Here is a 22,972-nt window from a genome sequence, read left to right on the forward strand (position 1 = left end):
AAAAGCGAAAAGAAACTCAATTACATTCTATTTCTCAACAGCAACAACTCTGCATGACTTAATTTTTCTTCGTCGATATCGGCGAATCAAATCGCTAATAAATTTCAGAAAAAAAATATACACATTCACTCCTAGGGGTCGGTCAAGAATTTTTGTTATACCGTGTGACCTTTAACATTTTTTTTCGGAAGATTGGAAGTTAGAGGCAACAAAAAATTAATCACGTGTGCACTTCCTCATTAGTAAAGAATAAAAAAAAGGAATAAGCAGACGAACGAGAGGATTTCAACGCGCAGAGGGTATCTTTCGCAACCGAAATGCATTATAATTGTTTAACCTTCAGAACTTGTGTAAGATAAAAGCTGTGGGAGCGGGCGAGCCGGCGGGGAAGGGAACTGGGGAGTTCCTCGAACGTGAACCGCACTTTCCTTCCTTTGAGATAAAACTAAATGACATAATAATAATAACAGACGATACGCCGCACTATTCTTTCTCATTGTAAACAGCTGCGTTGCGTTGCAATACTTCATGTACACAACATGGATATGAATCGAAAACGAATGAATCATATTCCGCCGTTCTATGTATTTTAACGTTATGATACGATTGTCATGACATCTGTTAAAGTGACGAAAAAAACTCACCGAAATCGAAATTCGAGAAAAATTGAATCAGTACTTTTTGCTCTGATCTCGTCGACGCGTTGGCAATATTTCTCGGTCCGTTGCACGACGTGTTTTATAAGTTAGAGTAGGTAACAACGACCCGTTTCTCTTCCTCGATAGATCGTGCCGGTGCATCGAACTGTAGGATCACGAATACCGTGACGCGGAAGTATGAAAATCCCAATTTTTTTTTTGCAGATTCGTCCTTTTTTCCGAGCGTCCGATTCTCCTCCATCTCGGAGAGATGAAACGTCGCGAGATGAATATCGCGTTGCGGTTTCGTACAATACCATAGTTTCTCCGATAGCGAAACGCGGATGTATCGTAAAAAGTGCACAACGGTATTAACTACGTAGGAACAATAACGTTTGTACGTCGTGATTGGCTTTTTATTATAAAAGCAGAAGATTACCGCGATAGATGTATAATCAACGGCGAATCGTGCGCGCTGTAAACGCGATGAAAAATGCCGGAGAGAAAGAAAAGGCATCCCGGCAGCGAATGGCCAAGTGAAAAATGAGAGGGAAAGGGATAGAACAATAAGGTAACTCTGGGTCACTAGTGAAAGTGTCTAGCTCGCGACGAGGCGGCGGATCAGACGAAGTTGGAGGATCCGATGAGACGGAGGAGGGACGAGGATAAGGAACCGCGGATAGGAGGAGGTAGGGGGAGGGGAGGAGGATGGATGGATGGATGGACGCAAATAGGCCGCGGCCTAGCCGCACTTCCTGGTGCTGCACTACCAGATGCCAATTTATTTATTTATTTATTCTTTCATTCATTCATTCATTCATTGATCATTTATAACGGAAGTGAACAATTTCGATATCGATTGCGAGGAACGAGGAATCGAGCGGTCATTTCTCATCCGCTACTGTTCCGTAACTCAACCCATGCGACGTGTGCATAACGTTCGGTGCTGGCGTTTCGTATGTAACTTGGATGCGGACTCCCGCAAATACGAGCCATGTACGTACAGTCGCCCGTATGCGCGTGTACATACCTATGGTAAATTTATCGCACGCAGGCACGCGTGTGCATAAAATATTACAAAGTGCAGGTATAGATACGCGTAGGTGTGTGCGGACACGTTGTGCATGTGGTGGTCACGCCTGCAACTCGTGGGAGTTTTAACCGTGCCGAAATGACCCAGTTACTGACCTGCCCCTTGTTTTCTTGACGTCGCGTCGGTGAACGCGGTGAGCGTTGCACCGTGTATTGCAGTTGCTGCACTGCTGGACGTGGACGCGCGTGTGTATGTAAGGGAATAAAAAACCCATTCCTGTTGCTTTTGCTGGTATTGTTAGCGACGATAGTGTACCGGGTATATAATAACATCATCGCGTACGATAGAAGCTTCCAGGCGGCGGTGGGCGTCGTTCTAACAATAATAATGATCTGTACCGTGAATTCACGTGAATTGACCTCGGTCTTAACTTTCACCTTCGTTTTTTTTTTTTCAGTTTTATGAGTTGGTCAATTTTTTCTTTCCTTTTCTCTTCATTTCGCATTTCTTCGACGCGCGATTCAATTTTTTTCGCACGCAGAAAAAGTCACGAGGTCTTCAACGTACCGTGTAAGATAGCGAAATTGTTATCTTCCTCTTCGCTTTTTCAACGAGTTGTAAGATATTTCACAGCACATCACGGAGCGCGCTATAGGTACGGCGGGGTTGACGACGCCTCCGTATAATCTGGGGTCTGGGGGTTTTGTTGCAAGGATTATCTCGAATTATCTTCTCCTTTTCTTTTTTTATTCATTTTGCTTCTGCTCTTGTTTCTCAGCACTTTACGTATTTCACGTACACTCGAAGTAATTACCCACGTGTTCGTACCGTGTCCTAGGATCGCGGAGATTATCTTCCGTTAGAAATGAGTGAGTGATTTTTTGCATTCTCGAAACATGACGTATCGCGTTTTTAAGGACAAACGTCAAGACTTGTGAATTCTGCTCTTATCTTCACGCGTGGCAGCGTGAGCTCGCATCGTCTTATTTATAATTATACTCTTTGAAGGAACGCGTAAATAATGCTTATACCTTATTATCGCGCCGGTAATTACAAAACGCTAAACTGCATATCCCATATCGGCGCATTAAAGTTCACGAAGAGTATTTCTCGTGTTATCGGAATAACCCCGACGATCGAACGTAATTCGTATTCGACTTCTGTGCCGGAGATACGACGCTGCCTCCTCCGTTTTGAGTACAGTCGCGATAACGCGAATTCTTCCACTACCAAATTGTCCGTCATTTCGGTATCGGAAGTGCATAAATTGAAACAGCGACGTCAGTGTCATAATATTTTCGCGGTACTGCGATGCATCATCACCGCGTAGTAAACGTCGTGTAATAAAATTGACAAACGACAGGAACGAGGCCCTATGGGGTGACTTAACGACGATGCCCGTCGTCAGAGAGTCCTGCGTGGTCAGAAATGTTGCTCGCATCTGAATTTTATCGCACAGCTTTTTTCCAGCTCATTTTGTACGCGAGTTAAGTTCCTCGTCGTCTTTCGGAACGAAGCCTGAACGCGAATAGGTTCAATTCGCATCGTACGATTATCAGCGCAATTAGCCGCGCCATTTTATTTTCAAATGAGTCGCAGCTCCGACGAAATAATGGGGAATCGGACGAACAACAGTTTTCGGCCTATGGTCACATCGTCGCGCTGTGCACGACCGGGGTGAGGATCGCGCGCGCCCTCTCGGTATCATTCGTCGTTCGTCGGTCTTTTCCGGTCCGTAAACACCCCGTCATTCCTCGTTCGTTCGGTTATCGTCCCTTCCCCTCTTTTTTCTTTTTTTCCCTCTCTCGCTCGGGCCTTCTTCCTTGGGCCGGTGTAAGGACGGGCATTGACCTCCACGCGGTGCGTGGCGCTGCACCAAAATACCCCGCGGCCGACTCGACCCGAGAGACAAACCGACACGCGCACGCGTCCACCTCACGCATAAACTACGCGCATTTCTGCTCGCAGGAGCCGGGAAACGACCAGGCGTCCTTTGACCGCCGCACCGGCAGGAGATCCGGTAAATCGCTCCTTCTTTGAAATGTAATCTACGGAGCTCATGCCGAATCTCGTCTCATTGAAAATTAATAAGGGGCGATCGTGCCTGTATTTCGATGCTTCAGCTGGGAACCCGTTTCTCACTCTTATTCATCCATCGACAGTCGTGAGATGATAATTGCTCCGAAACAGTGCATAACGATACATTCCACGCGCACGTATAACGCACGCTCATAATCTTATCGTGGGCGTGTTTACTCCGAACATCTTACCTCTCGTAGACGTTAGGCGGCAAAACTCTAAAATATCTCGCGTCTCGCGAATCATATAGTTCGCCATGTCTCTCGGGCTATTAATTTTAGCACGGTTACGTAACGTGACCAATGTGTTATTCATTTTCTTTCCTTTTTTTTTTTTTTTCTTTCGCCTTTTTTCTAGACAAATGTCGTCCCTGACACAGGCTGGATTTCACGGTCGCTACTACGAGCGTGCAAAGCCTTGAGCTTTTGTCAATAAAGTCTCGGAATACATCCGTTTTGTTACTCAAGGACAGAATGATCGACACCTATGTAGGATCGGGTCAATTCACGGAGTGCAGGTCTAATGCAATTCGCAACATGCTTTGACACGAATGTTTTTTTCTTTTTCCGTTGATTAATCAGGGTCGGATAAGTAAGCGCCGGTTAAACTTTTCTTCGTTTGAGGGCTACTTAGACATCGCGTGTGCCCGTATAATGGACCAATGATTTTATGACGTTGACAGTGCCAGAATCGGTTCGGTGCTCCTGGATGTTTTCCAAAGCTTCGAACTTCGCAACTCCCGGTTTTATAACCGTATGAACTGTCGAGTTTCTCTACGTGAATTAGTTTACGGCGTTTCGGTTTCAATTGTTCGGTCCTTCGCCGTCGAAAAAAATCATTACGTAGACGATAAATCCATTATTCGTCGAAGCTGTCGTCCGCATCGAGTTACATCGGTGGTCGTCGTTAGTTAAAAGTTTGAATTACATAAACCTTCTGAAAAAAGTTGACGCGAAACGCGACGTGGCGTGTCATTATGTAAACGTTATGATAAAGAAAATATTCTGAGCGTATCGTTTGGAACGCATTCACTGCAGTCAATGTTTAATTTCAACAAAGCGATGATAAGCAGACCATGAATTTGTCCGATTACAATGGCCATCTCCGAGCACGAAGAATGTCTCGGTATCTCTTATTCGTCTCGTTTCTAGACCTTCTTCTCCATTACCTGCGATCGCTTTGTCATCGACAAACCCGACCGATTCAATGCCCTCCCGATAATATAACCAAAACTCGAGCCGCTATTGTTTTAACGCGATGATTTTTTACTTCCGCTAGTCTCGAATTCCCGCGACAATGCGCATTCTCTACCGATCAAACATGCCCCCGTTCTATACTGTACATACGTACAGGTCTATTCCCGAGTTGTACGTAATTCATTTGAATTGTAAGGATCATTGAATCGTTCGTCGAGTTGGAAAATTTTCTTACTCCTCCGGATTTCAGGCACGACGATACCGGGGTATTTTCCATAAACTTAGCCTATGCGCAGACGTTACGGATTTCGCCTTTTTCCCTCCCTCTCCGACAAAGTATCCTCTACCCGTTAGAATCCCGGACGACTCGTTGTACGGAAGAAATGTAAAATTCACGCGCTTTTTTTTGAACTCGCCTGAAGATCGACGCGCAGTCCCGCTTTGATCGTACACCTTTATTCGCGCGCTTAACGCTCCGGATAAACTACTGTACGTACCCCCCCACTCGCTCGTGGGAGTGTAAAATTTCAATAGCTCGCCTCGCATTGTCGGACGATTCGTCGTGACACAGGTGTTGCGCATTTGGTAGCACGACGTAGCTCTGGTATCCCATGCGTTTACACACGCCGCGTATTCTTATCCTATTCGGGCTTCCACTCGACACGCTCCGTTATCTGTAGACGAATACGAGCGTAAATACGTCGACCACCTATACCCATCGGAGACAAGGGACGGCGCGCCGCGACGTACGTACGTACGTACGTACGAGGTAGCGTTCGGGGTCGTGTGGTTGTAACGCCGTGCGGCAACGCAGCGGCATCGCGAGAGAGGAGGAGCTGGTTGTAAAAGCTACTACGGCCATGGCGGTGCGGTGCTGTAAGCGTGAGCTCATGGCGTTTGTGCACACAGAATGCACCGAAGGGGTCATTCACCCGGGCATGCGGCCGCGCTACGCACATTCGAAACTATACGTGAAATCCGGAGCAGTTACTGGTATCTTGAATAAATTCTATTTCTCTCTCTCTCTCTCTCTCTCTCTCTCATCTCATCTCGTCTTTTTCCCTCCCTTTTTTCTTTCTCTCTCTCTCGGTTTTCGTTCTCGCTATTCTCTCTTCTCACTTTCCATTCGCTCCCTTCGATCTCCTTCCCGTTGGTTTTTTTCGTTCGTTTCTTTGCTTCGCTTGTTGTCTTTCTTACTTCGTTACGAGGACGTAGGGCGTGTACGCACGCATACAATGTTCAACGAGTTCAATCGTTATTACGATTATGATTACGATTACGATCCCGCCGCGGAGTATAATGTAGTATCTCGCGGAGAGAGTGCATCGTATCGCGATGACGTATGTAATTAGTTATAAATAGTTCCGCGCAGGTCAATGATCAATGAAATTATGTCCGTTCACGAGCACAACGAGCTGGAATATCAAATGGTCTAACATTCGTAGAGATTCGTATTGTAATACTCGTTGATCTGTACCGCTCTGCGTGTGTGTGTAAAATTATAGAAAATACGAATCTCCATGGGTGATGTCATGTTTGTATCGGAGGGGGAAAATATTATTTTCCCATATCATAATTCCGCAACTCCATCCCATTGATTTGCATTTTATTTTTTTCATCAATAAAATCCTGATAAAACATCCACCGTGTTATATATATATATTTTTTTAAGGGTTCGTTCGGAAATTATGTTCGAAAAACGAAAACGTTCAACGGTACCGTGTCGAATTATTACAGTGAGGAAATCGTGCGAGGACGATTAGACACGACGCTACGTATGGCGGGGTACAACGAATAAACACGGAAGCGGAAATAAGGCTGCATTTGCTTTAGCTCATATGTTAATTACACGCACGTGGCTCTCGCGGTATTCCTCTTGTTTCAATGCGTTTCGTTCGTGCGATATTTAAAGAATTCATGTGCATCGAAACCGATCGTACGATATACACCTATACTCTCACATCCTCTGGAAGGAGACTCTGTTCGTACATGAAATTTTAAACTTTCAGATACATTCTCTAGACGTTCGATAAAATTGGCCTCCGCACAAAACGGATGTGCTGGCGACCGTCCGCCATATCGATTTTGGGCGCGTACCGTCGCGTCCTATGGATGACCAAGTGATCGATGATGCGCGACCAAATATATGTACATATATACGATACGCTTATCTACATCACGCTGTAGGCAAAGATCGAAAATTTTCCCACATCATTACACCCCGTGACTCCCTGCGTTTACACCGCGGTGTGTCTGGTTGTCTGTCATCGAGCATCAGGCTTACGCTGTACCCGTAAGTTGGACTAACATCCGTCAATGAACGTGGCGCTACAGGGAAAGTTGCGCTTGACGGCAGGCAACCAGACACACCGCGGTGCAAACGTTGGGAGACACGGGGTATACCTGAGCGTATATTCCCACGGACTCCAACGTTGGAATTGAAGAAAAAAAAAAAAATTCTTTTCCATGAAAATTTCGCTCCCAAGAATCGCGCGAGCTTCTTACCCCTGTTCGAGCGAACGTGAGATGTACCATGTCTTTCTATCAATAGGCTACGATTTCACTCTCGATTATTGGTCGCGAATATACACCTACGCAAATACTACATTCGCATCCTTGTGTATGTACGTGCCTGTGCCACGGTGTGATAATCACACCGTATAATAAATTAGCGCCGCGTAACACTTCGGAGAAAGTGCCTAGAGGCGATGCATTTTGCGCTTGTGCTTATGTATTCACACCCACGCTATACGTATGTATCATTTCATGTACGTACGTACGTACGGTACCTACCAACGTACCATATTAGTTATTGCAACGTCTACACCCCATCTCCGACAGACGCGACTGTTACCTTATTGTACAGACGAAACACCGACACCTATTCGATCGCCGTACGACAAGATCGCGCCAATGAGCACGATTCATTACCCATTTTATACGTTACGTGCACCGGTCGAGTGTACCTACTCTTCCCTGTATAATAGCGGCTGAAAAGATTCGCGCCTTTTCGCGGAAATATCTAGAAATCACAGGACAGTTGACTCGATTAATTTTCCCATAAATCCAATCAACCTGCACGACTTCAAAATCGTAGTTTCTTCTCACGATTATTGAGTCGTTCGAAAATTCGGGAAAATTTTTCTTCACCCTCCTCTCGAGGAGCCTCTCGATTCGCGCGTACGTACGCGTACATCTGGCGAGCAGTGTAACGCGCTGACTCGTTCGGCTTTTTTTTTTCCTCTCTCGGTATCCTAAAACGGCAGTCTTACGTAACAAGGTATTACATACCTACACGTTATTTTCAGATATATAGTTTTACCTTGACAAAGCGTCGGGGGCAGGGGCAGAGGGGGGGAGGTAGTTGCTAAGCAACGATAGAGCACTGACCTACGGTATATGCATGTGTGCATATACACGTACGTCGGCTCGAATCTCTCGGTATGGTCTATCGGCACATCGGAGGTTGTCATGGATACTGTTGGCCCAGGTTCGGGTGCATTCGCTTTAAAACTGGAGCACCAAAAGCGCGGTGACATACGTATAATGTACGTACGTACGTACGTACGTATCTACGGAGAGACATACCAGCGCGCGGAAGTTGCGTTATGCACATTGCATGAGCTGTGCATAAAAGATGAGACAAACTCTTTTTATTTCATTTTTCTTTTTTACTTTTTTCTTTCTTTTTTTCTTTTTCTCTACCTCGAGACTCACGCAGTTCAAATTTCGACGTATACGTGAAATTAGGTCGTGACGCATGTCACACGAGAATTGCGAAGACCTGCGTAAGTTTTTCATTTATTCTTATAGAGATTCCAAATTTTGTCATTCGATAGACGATGCTGCGTGCGTAGCGCGTTGAAATATGCACCTATGTGTACATGGGCAGAAATATTACTTCTTGACAAAATCGCGTGCTCACTTGGATCGGCGAAGTGATCTTCGTAATTCGAATTCGATCCGATGAAATCCGGTGGTTGTGGAATTCCCGGAGATTATGAAGAAAGTATATATTCTTCAGTAATTTGCACGATTATTTTTCTTCTGCTCAGGCAGTTGAACACGACTTATTGTTAGACGCGAATAGAACGCCATCTTCCTACGCCGACATGATCACAATTTCAGCGAAATTTGTAGTAAAGTTTGAAACGTTCGGAGATCAGCAGTTTTTCAAGTAGATGGCTCGCCCACGGCTCACGTTCTTCGTCTAACAATTTTCTATTGATTTCGAACTCGACGCTTCCTTCCTTTTTATACACACAACCTCTTGATCTCGAACTATATTTTGGAAAAAAAAAAAAATTCTGTTTTCGGACATACGCGGCTGTAACTTTTCTCCATCAGTTGAAAATCGCTCTATATCTTTCCCTGAGAATTTCAAGTTCCGAATAGAATCTGCTACGGAAGTAAAAATCTGCAAACGATTTCGTCGAAAAGTAATGGATTCATCTTCGGATTCATCGGTGGACAGCTCTATCCTTGAACCGCAGGTCATTAAAATAGCTGGTTTAATACTCGGAGTGGAAGAGAACCCCCTCGTCCGCGATTCGTTAGCCTACATTCAACGCATACTTTTGACCCCTCGTAACCGCATCGTTGAATTTCCACCCCGCGCATTCGAGTTAAACATGTTTCGATGGAAAAAGAGGCCAGCCGTGCGCGACCCATCTGCATTTATATGACATACCTGAGCTTTTATGGTATACGCGCGACACGTTCGTACACCAACCTATACGCGTTATACTGTAAATATATGATAACAAACGAACGTATGCGTAACGTACGTACGGCTGTTGTACCCTCGGTATCGAGGCAGCAGCGGTGCCTCCGGCTACGCGGTAAGGGTGCGCTCTCCAGGAAATTCTCAAAGTTACACTGCAGGATAACCGAGTGGCAAAAGGGGCGGGTTTAATATCGGTACAAAGAATAAAGCCTCCGAGCCTTGCTCTTGCTACTCTCTTATTTTCTCCTCTCTTCTCTTCACGTGACGTAAATCGCCCCATCGATTCAACGTTTACATATACCTAGAACTCCTCCTGCACCGAGTATAACCCTCCACCACCTATGCTACCCGTACGCTCGATGTAAAGCGCAACGCATTTGTTCTCCGCTACTCCACACAAATGACTCGCGGTGGATGTATTTTCATCTTTTGTACACGCGATGCGATGTGTAGCTCGGAGATTAAGATTTCTTTTCGTTTTTTTTTTTTTTTTTCCTCCTCTCTATTCGCCCCACCATTTTTTTCCACCCGGAATAAAGAGCTTTTGTCAATTTAGTTTGTAATGCGATCGTTCGATCGCGTTTCTATTCCCGTTACTCATATTGTAACACCTTGTACCCATTTTACCTTATCATCGCGTCGTGTTTTTATGAATAACAAAAAAAAAAAACAACTTTGCAAAACCCGAAGTACAATTTCCCATCTGTAATGCACGGATACTACACCATGCGAACGCGGTGGCAACGCGTTATAATTGTTGTGAACGCGAGTAGCTTTGTTCTCTGTAACAAAACTAAAAAGAAAAAAAAAAAAAAAAGAAAAAAGTGCACAAAAGACACGGAGGTATCTTACCTTCTTATCGTACCTCGACCGATAGCGTGAACTTTTTACTCCCTGCCGCACCGCACGGCACACGCAGTGCGTATCGTGCGGCAGTTTGCTGAATGTATTTTTGTTTATTTTTATTTTTTTTTTTTTTGCGTTACCTCGAGTAAGTCAACGAATGAAATTCGTACTTCAGGTTCGAACGTTAAGTATTTGTGCTCTGGCAATTCTAGTGGAGATTCCGGTTCTATCGCGCACGCAAAAGTAGTGCCGACCGATAACAGTTTTGCTATATGAGTGCGGAAACCTTCCCTCGAATATCCCGCACCTCCAGGTAATTTCAACTTTACGATATTACGGAGCCATAGTCTGCCTCGTTTACCCGATAACGGTACACCGTCGGATTAGAAAATCTAGAAATAATAGTTTTCTATTTAAAAGCTGAAAAACTTCGGGGTCGATTCGACGCCGAGGGGTTAACGTTCGCCGTTATATAATCGAAGTTTTGGCTCGCTCGTTCTACACGGGGGGGGTCGAACTCGTTGAGGAAGGTCGTTGCCAACCGACGCGCTTGATTTTCGAATTTTATTTTTTGCACGTTACAAAATTCGCGACGATACTCGGCGCGATTTCCCTCTACCCCTCGTAACGCGTCGATCGCGATCGTGCCAGTGAAATTAACTGCATTTCTTGTACTTTTCTTCCGCAATATAGCTGGAAATAGTAATCGATTTCTGCCGTAAATTATTAATTTTCGCTATTCTCAACAGCTACGCGAATGCTACTGATGCGGTGCAGATCCGGTCGACACATGCGCAATTTAACCGGTAGAAATTGTCGTTATTATTCTTATCATTATTACATGCACAATAGTTATACGTACCTATACACACGTAACAGCGTGGGCGGCGTCATCGATTGGGTCTGATTTCCGTTACAGATACGTACCTACCTACGTGCCTTTTATTTTCTCCAGGGTGTTAATAATTCGAAAGTTATACGGTTAACAACGCAATTCGTCAAACACTTCCAATTCGAGAGTATCGGAATAACCTCGGCTCGATATTACGGCTCGTCCTCCATGCCGTAAGTGCAGACTTTTGTGGACCGGAAACAGCCGTTGAAAGAACAACGGAGTCGAAAAGAGAAGGAATGCCGTAGGAGCGCAGGTGATCGATTCCTCTCTCACGATCGTACGTCTACTTTGAATGGAAGAGATTTACCGTACGTGTTTGTTTAACTTTTTTCATTTCTACAAAGCTGATCGAAAGTCGTAAATAATCGTACGAGACAGCCGCTACGTTATGACGACGGCGAGTAAAAAATAAGAAGAACCAGTTTTGGGTAGGGCTTGTAGCCGACGTGCAGCGGCGGAAACGCAGCCGGTATTCCGATTTTGAGGGTCACGTTCACAGTGCAGAGTCATCCCCAAGGCAACGAGGGGATGTTACGTGCGTTATACGGCACCGGATGCGAAGGTGGAGGTAGAGGTGAACGCCGCGATGCAGAAACGCGGGGGAAGCACCCCTCTCCCCCTCCTCCCCCTCCTCCCCCTCCACCCCGAGCCTCCCCGCGACCCTCCTTTTCGCAGCGCCCGGCTCGGTGATTGCGCTGGTCCGGGAGGGTTGCCCGCTCAGCTGAGTTCCCGGTCGATGCAACTGCATCCTCCCCTTCCACCGCTCTCCCGCGACGTCCCATCACCCCTAAGCCCCTTCTTCCCCGTTGCATCCACTCCCTCCCTTTTTCGCGGTGCAGCCGTTCTCGCTCTTTCTATCTGTCTATACGTCTCCCTTACTCTTTTGCGAACTACCCTCGGTCAACGACCTCTCCAAGGCGGTGCACCGACGCTCTACGCCGCAGTTTGTTTATGTTCGGGCTACTTTTAATCGAGACGATTGCGCGAATTTGGAGCTTCGCTTTTACGTTCGTGACGTGCGGTTCGTTCGTTGTTTTTATTTCTCCACCGTGGAAGTCCGGACGAAGTGTAGAGGCGGCGGATACGAGCGGTTCAACGTTGACGAATCCTTCGATCGCTCCCCGGGATGTTATATCTCCGTAATAATAATCAAGATTGTGAGAGGTGCTGGGAAACTGGTAAACGGAGCCGTCCGCAGCTTCCGGGAAATACTCGCGGAGGAGAACGTTCGTTGAATAACGTCTTACGGAGGGAGGATCGGGTATTTCAGGTGACCTTTCGGAGTCTGCTTCGTCGGTTTATCGATTTTATCCCAAATATTTGACATGCAATTTCACAGCGTGAACAAACAGAAGCAACAACTCGAGATTATTATCTCATTTAACCGTCGAGTCGAAATTCCGTGCAACGTTGTCCGTTCACCTCCATTTCGAGTCGTCGTTGTTGAAACGAAATAGAAGAATCCCCTCCGCAACGGACTTTTCAGGGAATTATCGTCAAACCAGATACGTCGCGTTTCGTAAGACCGTCTCATTTTTAAGTCACGAAAGCTTCTGTCCCCGCGAAGACGCGGTGCTGCTGTTTGTCCGGTAAGCATTTTAGAAATTACAGTGTAACGTGTACGATTCGGAACAGTCGACTCTTGGCGAAAAGTTGACAACGCGAAAGTAAAGTACCCCGCATTTTTCACGTTGCATGTGAGAGCGTTCGGTCGGAAGTTTTTGATTTATTAGTTTCGTTGAGCTCGTCAACCGCCCGGGTACTACGCCGTTGCAAAACTCGAGCCATAGAAGCGGTGGACATAATTCACTGGAAACTTTTCTTTGAGTTACAGTTGCGAACCAATTATTCGACGTATAATGGAGTTCCAAAGAGATTGGCTCGCCAAGGATATTCGACGCGCATATCGTGTGGGGACTTCGCAGAGCTTCGCGGTCTTTTTTCGTCACGAATGTTCCGCGGGTGAATTGTGGCCGACCGCCCCGTTCGTCTCGAGGGAAACTCGCGGATAAAGTCGGAACACGTACGCCGATCAAAATAACCGTGTACACCTGTGTGTATTACTGTAGTAACAGAGCGTAAAGTGGAGATCGTATACGTGACAGCGTCCGGTCATCCGTTTCACCTCACTTTGTATTTCGAATTTTTCGACACACCGGAAACGGACGTTCCCCAAACTCACCGCGCTCGTGCCATCACCCTCTCGTTCATTTTTCAATGGTCTAAGATTATCGATGAGAAATCGCTTCGAGTCTCCGCTTCGAATCGTACCTATATCTGTTTTTCGTACACCTACCGTACGGATATACCCGAATGATATCAGTCGCCTGTTTCGTATGTTTCATCGGAATCGTTTATCTTCGTCTCGTTCGAGTTCTTTTTCACAATTTTTCTCATCGTCTTGGCTGTGATGCGGTTAACTCAGCGGGTCCTTCACCCAACGGTGTGTGACTTATGTGCGCTGGCCGGTTAGCTGACTGCAACCGACGCTTACTCATTGTTGGCTCTGTCGTCAGATAACCATTTTTCCATTTCACTTACCTCCGTCCGAATGATAACTGCACGGTGCTGCCTGCACTCTTATTTAGAAGGATAAAGTACTTGTCGTTGCGTTATTCTCACATACCTATATGTACGATACTTTGATCCTCGCTTTAATCCGTATCTTCTTCATCGTCATCATGTAATTTGTAACTTTTTTTTCATGTGTTTCAGGTAAGTCAAGATATCTTTTGATGGTAGCGAGAGAAAATTGGGGAAGAGGTGATCACCGGATATATGATCTGTTAATGCTGACCTTATCTGATCTTTGATATGTACGTAAAATGTGTTTTTTCTAGTTTTATTTTATCCCCAGTCGTATTTTCATTGCGCGAAATAGACAATGAGATTGTCCTCCAATTGAAACTCGAGATACCAGATGAAAACTGAAAACCCGAGATGGGCGTCGTGTTTCCAAATTCGTGCAACGAAATGAGCGTGCACCGATTAGTACCGTTGATGGATTTTACTTGTGGGCCGATTGGACTTTCCGAAATGAGTGAATTGTACCGCTGAACGGTGATGACATTTTATTCGATTGCTAATTGGACGAGGGATCAATATTCAATTTTTCGAATATGTCAGCCAAGTGCTAGAATTTATGATTGTTCAATTAAGTCGAGAATTGCCAAGCCAGAAAAACGCCAAGCGATAGCCTTCGATTTTTTTCGGAATTGGTGTGGCGGTATTTCGATCTCAGGATCTATCTACAAAATTAATCGAGTTATCGTCAAATTATCGTCCCAAAAACTGAAAAATCGAGGATATCTCGATAGGAAAAATTCGTAGCTCAATTTGACCAAGGGATTCGTGTTCCGGAGGTCAAAATACGTTGAAAAAGCATCATACCATCGATTTTTAAAATACTTCATTTTTGGCCCAAAAATCGAAAAAATCCAAAGGGGTACCCCTTGGAATTTTGTCGATTTTGGACCAAAAAAAAAAAATTTATTTTATATGCTATTCTGATGTATTTTGACCCCAGAAATCCGAATTCACTAGTTAAAATGGTCTATCTGTAAAATTCGCCGAGCTATCGCCAATTTTTCACTTTTTGGAGCAGAAAAATTGAGATATCTCGATGGGAAAAATTCGTAGCTCAATTTGACCAACGGATTCGTGTTCCTGAGGTCAAAATACATAAGAAAAGTGCCATACGATCAATTTTAAAAAATAAAAATTTTCGGCCAAAATTTGAGATTTTTCCAAGGGGTACCCCTTACGATTTTTTCAAATTTTGGCCAAAATTTTTTATTTTTCAAAATTGATCGTATGGCACTTTTCTTATGTAGTTTGACCTCAGGAACACGAATCCGTTGTCCAAATTGAGCTAAAAAAATTTCCCCTCGAGATATCCTCAAATTTATGCTAAAAAATGCCTAAAAATGGCGATAACTCGATTAATTTCATAGATGGATCAATTTTTCTTTCAGATTCAGATTCCTGAGCTCAAATTACATTAAGGTAGAGTAAAAAATCAATTTTTCATTTTTGACCCCAAAAAGGTGAAAATTGGCGATAACTCGGTCAATTTTGGAGATAGATCAATTTTTCTTCCAGATTTGGATTCCTGAGGTCAAAATACGTAAGAAAATGGTATTAAACTTAATTAAAACAATGATTTATTTTTTTCTCAAAAATCGCATTTTTTCTTGGTTTTTCAAAAGTAATCTCACGTATAATCAGCTCAGGAATGCAAATCTGAAAGCCAAATTGAGCTATCTATAAAATTGCTCGAGTTTTCACCAATTTCCCGCCCTGAATTAAAAGAAATCATGGATATCTCGATGGGATTGAAATGAAAGCAAACGCAGCGCGTGCAATGTCAGTCACATTGAAAAAACGTGAAAAACCAGAAAAAGAGTAAGAGAATTTGAAAATATCTTGATACGCTCAATGCTTTCACGGTAAAATTTGGAATACATTATTGGATACCATCAGGGTAGGGAATGAAAGAAGAACGTTCTCCGGGCGATATTCTTCCATTAGATATCGCATACCTAAACCGAGAGGAGAGTTTCGAACACACAAAGGTATTCGCATAACCTACCTCAACTCTTACGTAACAACCCTTACCTATGTCCACGCGTCTGCAAAAATAACGTCGATGAGCGTCCCCTTTTCACGGACGTCGGTTCGTTACGCACACCTAAGAAAGGCGATACCTACGCCGGTGCAGGAGCTGCATCGCGTATAGAAAAAGCCACACACACACGTCGCAACAGGGTGGGGAAGTGCAGCAAGGGTAGTTATAGCTATCGGAGCAGTGAGCATTGAACCCGGAGCCGTATCGAGCCACCCAACCCTCCGGCTTCCTCGTACCTCCGTTAGCGACGGTGACGGAGGTGGTGGGTGTCCCGGACCTTCCACAAGACGGAGCGCAGTGCGCAGGCAGGAATTGTTTATAACGGAGAGGCGCAGGCGCGCGGTTCGCCTCGCTACACCCTCCCTATAGTGCCGAGTGACTCTCTTCGGGGGTCGACGTCGGGGAACCGTCAACCCGGAACCAAGGGACGTTCCGTGACTTATGGAGGGGGCTCGGAGGGAGGATTCGGAGGGAGGATCGCGTAACGCGGGGGAGGGAGAACCGACCCGTGTCCGTGCACAACCAGCCGTCGAGGTCGACGGTGAAACGTTGCACTCCTCCGTGCACCCGCTCCAAGACCTAATGAGTCGAGGTGCCTTTCGAGGTGTCCTCGGATTCGCGAAAATCCGCATATATTGCTGCGTTACGTGTGTCACCGAAGCGATATCGGCACCTCTAGATTCACGACTGACCTTTCTCGAACCCAGGTCCAAATTTTTGGAATTCAAAAAGACGAAATTTTGTAAACGCTAAACCCTCAAGTACAGTTATTTTGTTTTACTGTAATTATATTGCAAATAGGATTCGATCTAGGCTTAATTCGATTTCATTTGTCGCGTTTCCTTTTTCTCGATTGTAGGGCTAAAAATCTAAATGCCTTTCCACGTATTCTTTTATACTTTGAGTATGGGAATCTGAATCTGTTAACCGAATTGATCTATCCATCGAGCTCCATTCTCGGGATAGGATTTACGGTTTCGAACGCACGCTACTCGCAGTTTACGAAGACGGTGCAATGAGCCGCGTAATTTCATCGAGGGGAAACACAAATCAGGTGCATTCGATGCGTGGAATTGCGGATTAAAGTACACAGCGAGATTCCGTGTCGAGATAATTCCGGTTTCTCCTATCGGGGGACGCGGGAAAACGGAGGTGTGAATAATTGAAATACTTTTGCTACTCCGGTTACGCGTTAGGTATAGGACAGTTGGGTGGGATGCCGGTACGACGGAATGGGCGACGCCGATTCACATTCATAAATTTGTATCGCGGATATTTTTACTCACCTTACATTCCGATCTCACTTATAGACTAAAGGGTTTCAATTCCGACCGAACGATTCAACTCCCCGGACCTCACCGAGAATCGACGTCCTCAAAGATATTTTATCATATCGAAGACAATCCTCGCGGTACCCGACTATAGATTGGAATCGTTCGTAACGTGCATGTTGATCTGGAGTTATGTCTGCGCTTACGTTTGTCAAAGTTTATGTATATATATACATGCTGAGCGGATAAATATGGTCACAGGTATGCATGTCGTATGTATTCGTACAACCGTCACGTTGCGGGAGTCATTAATCCCTGCAGGGACACTTTTATTACACCCTTGTGCATGTCACAGTATGTGCACGTGTGTAATATATGTTTATAAAATATTTCAGCGGTCACAACGCGAGTTGTGATACGCGGTGCCAATATAACGTACAATCTAGCGGGCAGCAATGCGTTTATTAGATTGATCGTCAGGTTGTCAAAGGTACGGATAATAAGCTGTCAATTATTCCAGACGTACATGATTACTGAAATGTTAAATTGCATGTAAGTATAATTGCCCGCGTAACGTTCAACGGTTAAGATTTGTTCGACGTGAATAATGGAAAAACAGCGGAAAAAAATACGCGAACACGATACGCCGTCGTGAACTTCCATTTGGTTTTTGATATCGGTCATTCGTTACGCGACGCTATTTGGGTGCCCGGAATGAACTTAGGAAAACGCGGTCGCGAAAATCCAGGATTCTCGGGCGTATTCGAACCCCTTCGCGTCTCTTCGACCGTGTTCGAGCATCTTTTGAAATGTTCGGTTGGGTTCGTACATCTCCGGACATCCCTGAAGACAGATGAAGCGGTTGCCATGGCAACGGGGAGGGTCCGACGCGGCGCTGGCGGCGATTTATCCGAATGATATGTAAAAACAGATGAAAAAAAACAAATGTACACATATCGGGGATCGGAGTCATGACGTTCACCGCACGCAGTACCTGCGGTCGAGTGAATAATCATCCATAAACCGATTGATTCTCTCTCAATAATTGTCATCTGATTGAAAATACCCGGAGTCAGTTTCTCACCTAGGTCGATTTTTTTTCATACTCGATTGTTTTTTGTTTTTTTTTGCTGAACAAAAATTTCTTGTTACCGTCAATTCGCGTGAGCATTCTTCGAGACAGAATTGACATAAAAAAAATTTGGGTTTCATCTCGAAATTAAAACCAGCACACATTCGTAGAACGAAGTTGATGACGATGTAATTTTGTTCGCGAAACCATCGGCTATTCCGGATCACCCAGAGAATCGAGTTCGCCTCTGGTCGATAAGCTGCCATTTTCTCCTACCGCTCCATCGTATAGATATAAAAATACATCATGTAACTCTATCGGTGCAAGCGACTCGCGGATATAACACGTACGCGCGAACACTGACCTATTCCAAGCGCACCACTGAACGGAGCCTTAATCGTTTGATTAGCTGTTTCCCGTCGGTCGGATAAGCTAAGTTCAAGTTGAAAAATGTGAAATAATTCACGCGTTTACATGACTCTTCGGCAAATTAATCTCCGCTGAATAATATATACGTTTACCATGTGTAGAAAGAGAGAAATTAAAACAATGTGGTTTTTTTTTGTTTTTTTTTCTTTCTCGTCGAAGCGTTAAATGTTGTCTCTGAGAGATAAGAAACTGCACATGCCGTCCGTGTATAGTAGATAAACCAACCGTCGGATCTGCACGGCGCGCTGCAGACAACGACCTAGTAGTGTTACAATAAATTGAGTCAGCCGCATTGGCAAGTGTTAAGTGATGTCTTATAAGTCAGGGCCGGCCCGTGGATTGCGAAACGCGCGCCGCGTTGTTACATACCTCTTTAGCTTTAGCACTGCATCGCGCGTGGTGCGTACGTACGTACGTATTATATATGACCGGTTTCAACAAATTGACGGCAACTGCTCAGAACCTGTAATTCTCTTTATAATTACGCCGGTTTCTACGGTGAAGGCGAGATGGTAATCGGATTAATCGCGCGTGGCAATAAAATGATTATACCTTCGTTCAGAGGCAAAAAAGGAAACAGAATGTGAGAGAGAGAGATAGAGAGAGAAGTTGGAGAAAATACGAAGTAAAATTTATGCGTACAATATCACTCGTGATACGCTAAAAGATCATTTTTTCCAAGCGTGTATATTTTTTTTAATTTTTCTCACGCACGCATACCCCCAGGTATTATTCGCGAAAGCTATTTGTCAAAAATATTGCACGTTCGGAAGTACGTGTACTTTCATCTTTCATCATACTTTTTTCATCAGAAGCGGCGGCAGAATTCAGTATCTGAATAAATTCGCGTTCGTTCTTCGGTTTTTTGTCTCCAAATTTTCAAAGGGTGTCGTTAAATGATAACGTTGAAAGATATTCTCGAGATATTTTCAAAGAGTTTTTAATTGATGATCGAAAATTTTGGCAACGGTAAAACGCACTTTGAGGTAGTATCAAAGCCCTGGAGCATCCCCAGCGGTGGGGATTAATTAGATCCAAGTTCTCGTCAAATTTCGAGGGACGCGAGCACCCTATAACAAGCTAGGTGTTGTTTGGTGCTCGTTAATTTTAACGCTCTCGTTCGATTTTCACGCCGTGACCGACATACGATTCTCTCACCCAAAGATCATCGATACAATTCATCACCGTACCTCGGCACCCTTAATCCATGGAAAACGGCACGGTATGCTGCGCTTTTTGTACAGCAAAAAAAGAAGCACTTCAATGAAGTGCAGCGTGGTGGTTTCGGTGGGTAATAGCTGAAGAGGATGTGGACGAGGGAACAGGGTGAGAATCTGTCGGGGGATCGGGTGGAGGCGGATAGTAGAGTGAGGAGTATGAAGCGTCGTCGGATACGTCAGCCAGGTTCGGCGAGGAAGGGAAAACCCGTTGGGGTAGGTCGGGAGCAAGCTCGAAGTGCAATGCCGACAACCACGAACGAGCTATACCGTCGAGGTAGATGTATACATGTGTATATATGTATATATGTATATATACGTATGTACGTATATATACCTAGAGACTTAAGCTGGAGTATGCCGAGGTGGCGGGAGGCATCGCCGCCGCACTCGACGGATGGAAATCCAAGGAAGAGGATGGGAAAGGCTCGGGGAAGCCAGCGTTCTTCGGCAATTTTTTTCCTCGTTCGTTTAAATTTTCCGTTTTATTTCTGTTTCTTAATTTCGCAACGACCCGAACAATTCTTTCGTTTGAAAAACTTTTATTGTATATCGGAAACGTATTTTCCTATAATGTTAAAATATCCACATTTTGATCAGGTAATGTGCCGGAATAATTTACAACCTGATGTTTGTCGTTATCGATGACTCTTCCACCTTTCGAAGGTAATTCGAAGCCTCGGTTTTTTTTTTTTTTTTTATAAAATTCGGATCTACATGATCCTGCGATTCTATTAGAATTTTTTCTATTAGAATAAAATTTTGGAAAAAACGGCTTATCGAAGAGTGCGGATTTAAAATTATCGCTGTAAACCAATAAAAACTACGGCATTGTATGATTCTTGGATCCGTAGCCAGGAGACTGATAAAACGAAATTATGCATCCAAAGAAGACAAGCACCGCGTTATGTGTACAATTACAATCGTCGTAGTCAATGATTTCTCGGTGTGACGTCGAAACTCTGTTCTCCACTACCCAACGATACTCCATCGCGCGGCGCCGCATCTGCATCCATATAGCTCGTCGATAATTAGCGCATCTTATAATAATCGCATCGCCATAACGCAAACGAATATATAACTCGCTTTTTTCCATAGCTAATTCAGCGCGAAGCGTTGCCGTGACGATGCAGCCGCTGCTACCGTTACGTCATACGATCACATTATAACCCTTGCGCAACGTAACGACTCCGCGCTCGCGTAGTTACTTCTTACGTTTAAATTTATATTTTCTAATTTTTATTACCCGTAACCCCCTCCGCTCGGATAGAGATAGATGGACGCGTGCAGCATAGCTGTACGGTGTGCAAGTACGCGAGTGCGACGGCTCTCGGCGTGCAACGACGACGCCCGGCGTCGTGGATCGTCTGCAAAGAGAGAGGGGTATGGAGTCGTGGGAGCGAGAGAGAGCGGGAGGCGGCGGCGAGAGGGAAAAGGGGTAGACATCGGGCGCGGAAGTTAGCGTGAACGTGGCATCGAACGCTGCGATGTGACGACTGACCCAGTTTTGCCGCGAAGGTAATGACCGATACTCTCCCTCCCTTCTCCTTCGCCCTCCCTTCGCCCCTTCTCTGACTTGCGACCCGCGAATCCCTTCCAACTCTCGGTCTCGCTCATTCCCGAGCCTCCCCCGCCCCCGACCTCTCGCTCTCGCTATCGTCCCTCTAATTCTCTGCTCCACGCTTGTTTTTTGTCTTCTTCCTCTTTTTTCCTCCGCTAGCTTTTCTATTTTATTCCGTTCCACGGCTCGCTGCACCGAGAAGCTCGCGAGTCACATATTCACACATGGCCGTCTAACCGATAGATTGAGCCACGCTGGTTCCAACGAACTTGAATATCTTCGCTACGCTAGATGTGCCGGATGTACGAATAATCGTTAGAGTTTAATATTCTTTTCTCAACTCCGCGACGTACGTTGTATCGATTATTGATACTCCCTTGACGCGCGAGGGAAACGTCGAGAGGTTTCCTAGGCTGAAAATACCTCGGAGCTTTTGCCCGCGAGATCTGAAGATTTATCAAACAATTAGCGGTGAGCTACCGCGGCCGGGCAGATATTTCACGAAAGGCGGGGCTCCCTGCAGATCTCTCAAGGGCCACGAATCCGAATCAATTGTACGGATACAAATCATTCGCGGTCCGCGGAACGGAACGAGGGCGGAAATTTCCACGCCGAATCATTTAGATCTCGACGATTGATGATTTTTCCAAATCGATTATGTAAACGTAGTAGTGAACTGCAGTTCAATCGGAATAAAAATTATGCGTAACGCATCAACCCCCGAATGTCGTTTTTATTTCGCGTTCGCCTATTCGCATTTATCCGCACCCCTTAAAGTTTCGCACATTTCTAGTCGAGGCGATAAATTATACCGATCGATATTAACTTCCCGTTACGTCAGCTCCGCTATATGCGCTCCGTTCTACGGCGAGGGCGTGTAATGTACTATACCTTGGAAGAATGTGTTGGATCGGTACGACATCGACGCACGTTACAATTATACCAGTTATCATCATCGTCGCCTTGTTTGTGCTGCACTTATACAAGAAAAACGGAAATTCAGGTCAAGAGGTACATATCTATCATCCTTGAATTTCAAGTCGTTCGAAGCTACGCACGGATCACGCGTGTCGTGGCGTACGTGAAAAATAGAAACAAGAGAGAAAAAGAAGATAGAAAATTTATAGTCAAATTAGCTGTAACAAATTTTTTAATCACCTACGCCAGCTATCGTACAATATTTGTTCTTCGATGTTGACCTCGTTAAATATTTCTTAACGTTTTTTGATTATCATCAGCTCAACTTTATTGTACGCGAGTGTTTCTTATTATTATAATGTTGAAATGCGGTTTCAATAGGAGTATTTTTTTCTCTCTCCTCTTCCTTTTTTCTTTCGGCTTTCTCAGAGGCGTGAACTGTACAAGTGGCGCGTTCTTCGTAG

The 22,972-nt window shown here is 44.9% G+C and overlaps 1 protein-coding gene across 2 annotated transcripts in view; it reads left to right on the top strand.

Annotated features, from left to right (window-relative positions):
* Positions 1 to 22,972, top strand: part of LOC105694036 (hormone receptor 4) — a 96,870-nt gene that overhangs the window by 13,996 nt on the left and 59,902 nt on the right. The window contains exon 2 of one of the 2 annotated variants that reach the window (XM_048650544.1): positions 14,129 to 14,229. The exons of the other annotated variant lie outside the window; for it this stretch is intronic. The gene's annotated coding sequence lies outside the window, so the exon portion shown is untranslated. The remainder of the gene's footprint in view (positions 1 to 14,128; positions 14,230 to 22,972) is intronic. 2 annotated transcript variants of the gene reach the window in all.

The sequence above is a fragment of the Athalia rosae genome, chromosome 2 (genome assembly GCF_917208135.1).
Source record: "Athalia rosae chromosome 2, iyAthRosa1.1, whole genome shotgun sequence".
Taxonomy (NCBI): domain Eukaryota; kingdom Metazoa; phylum Arthropoda; class Insecta; order Hymenoptera; family Athaliidae; genus Athalia; species Athalia rosae.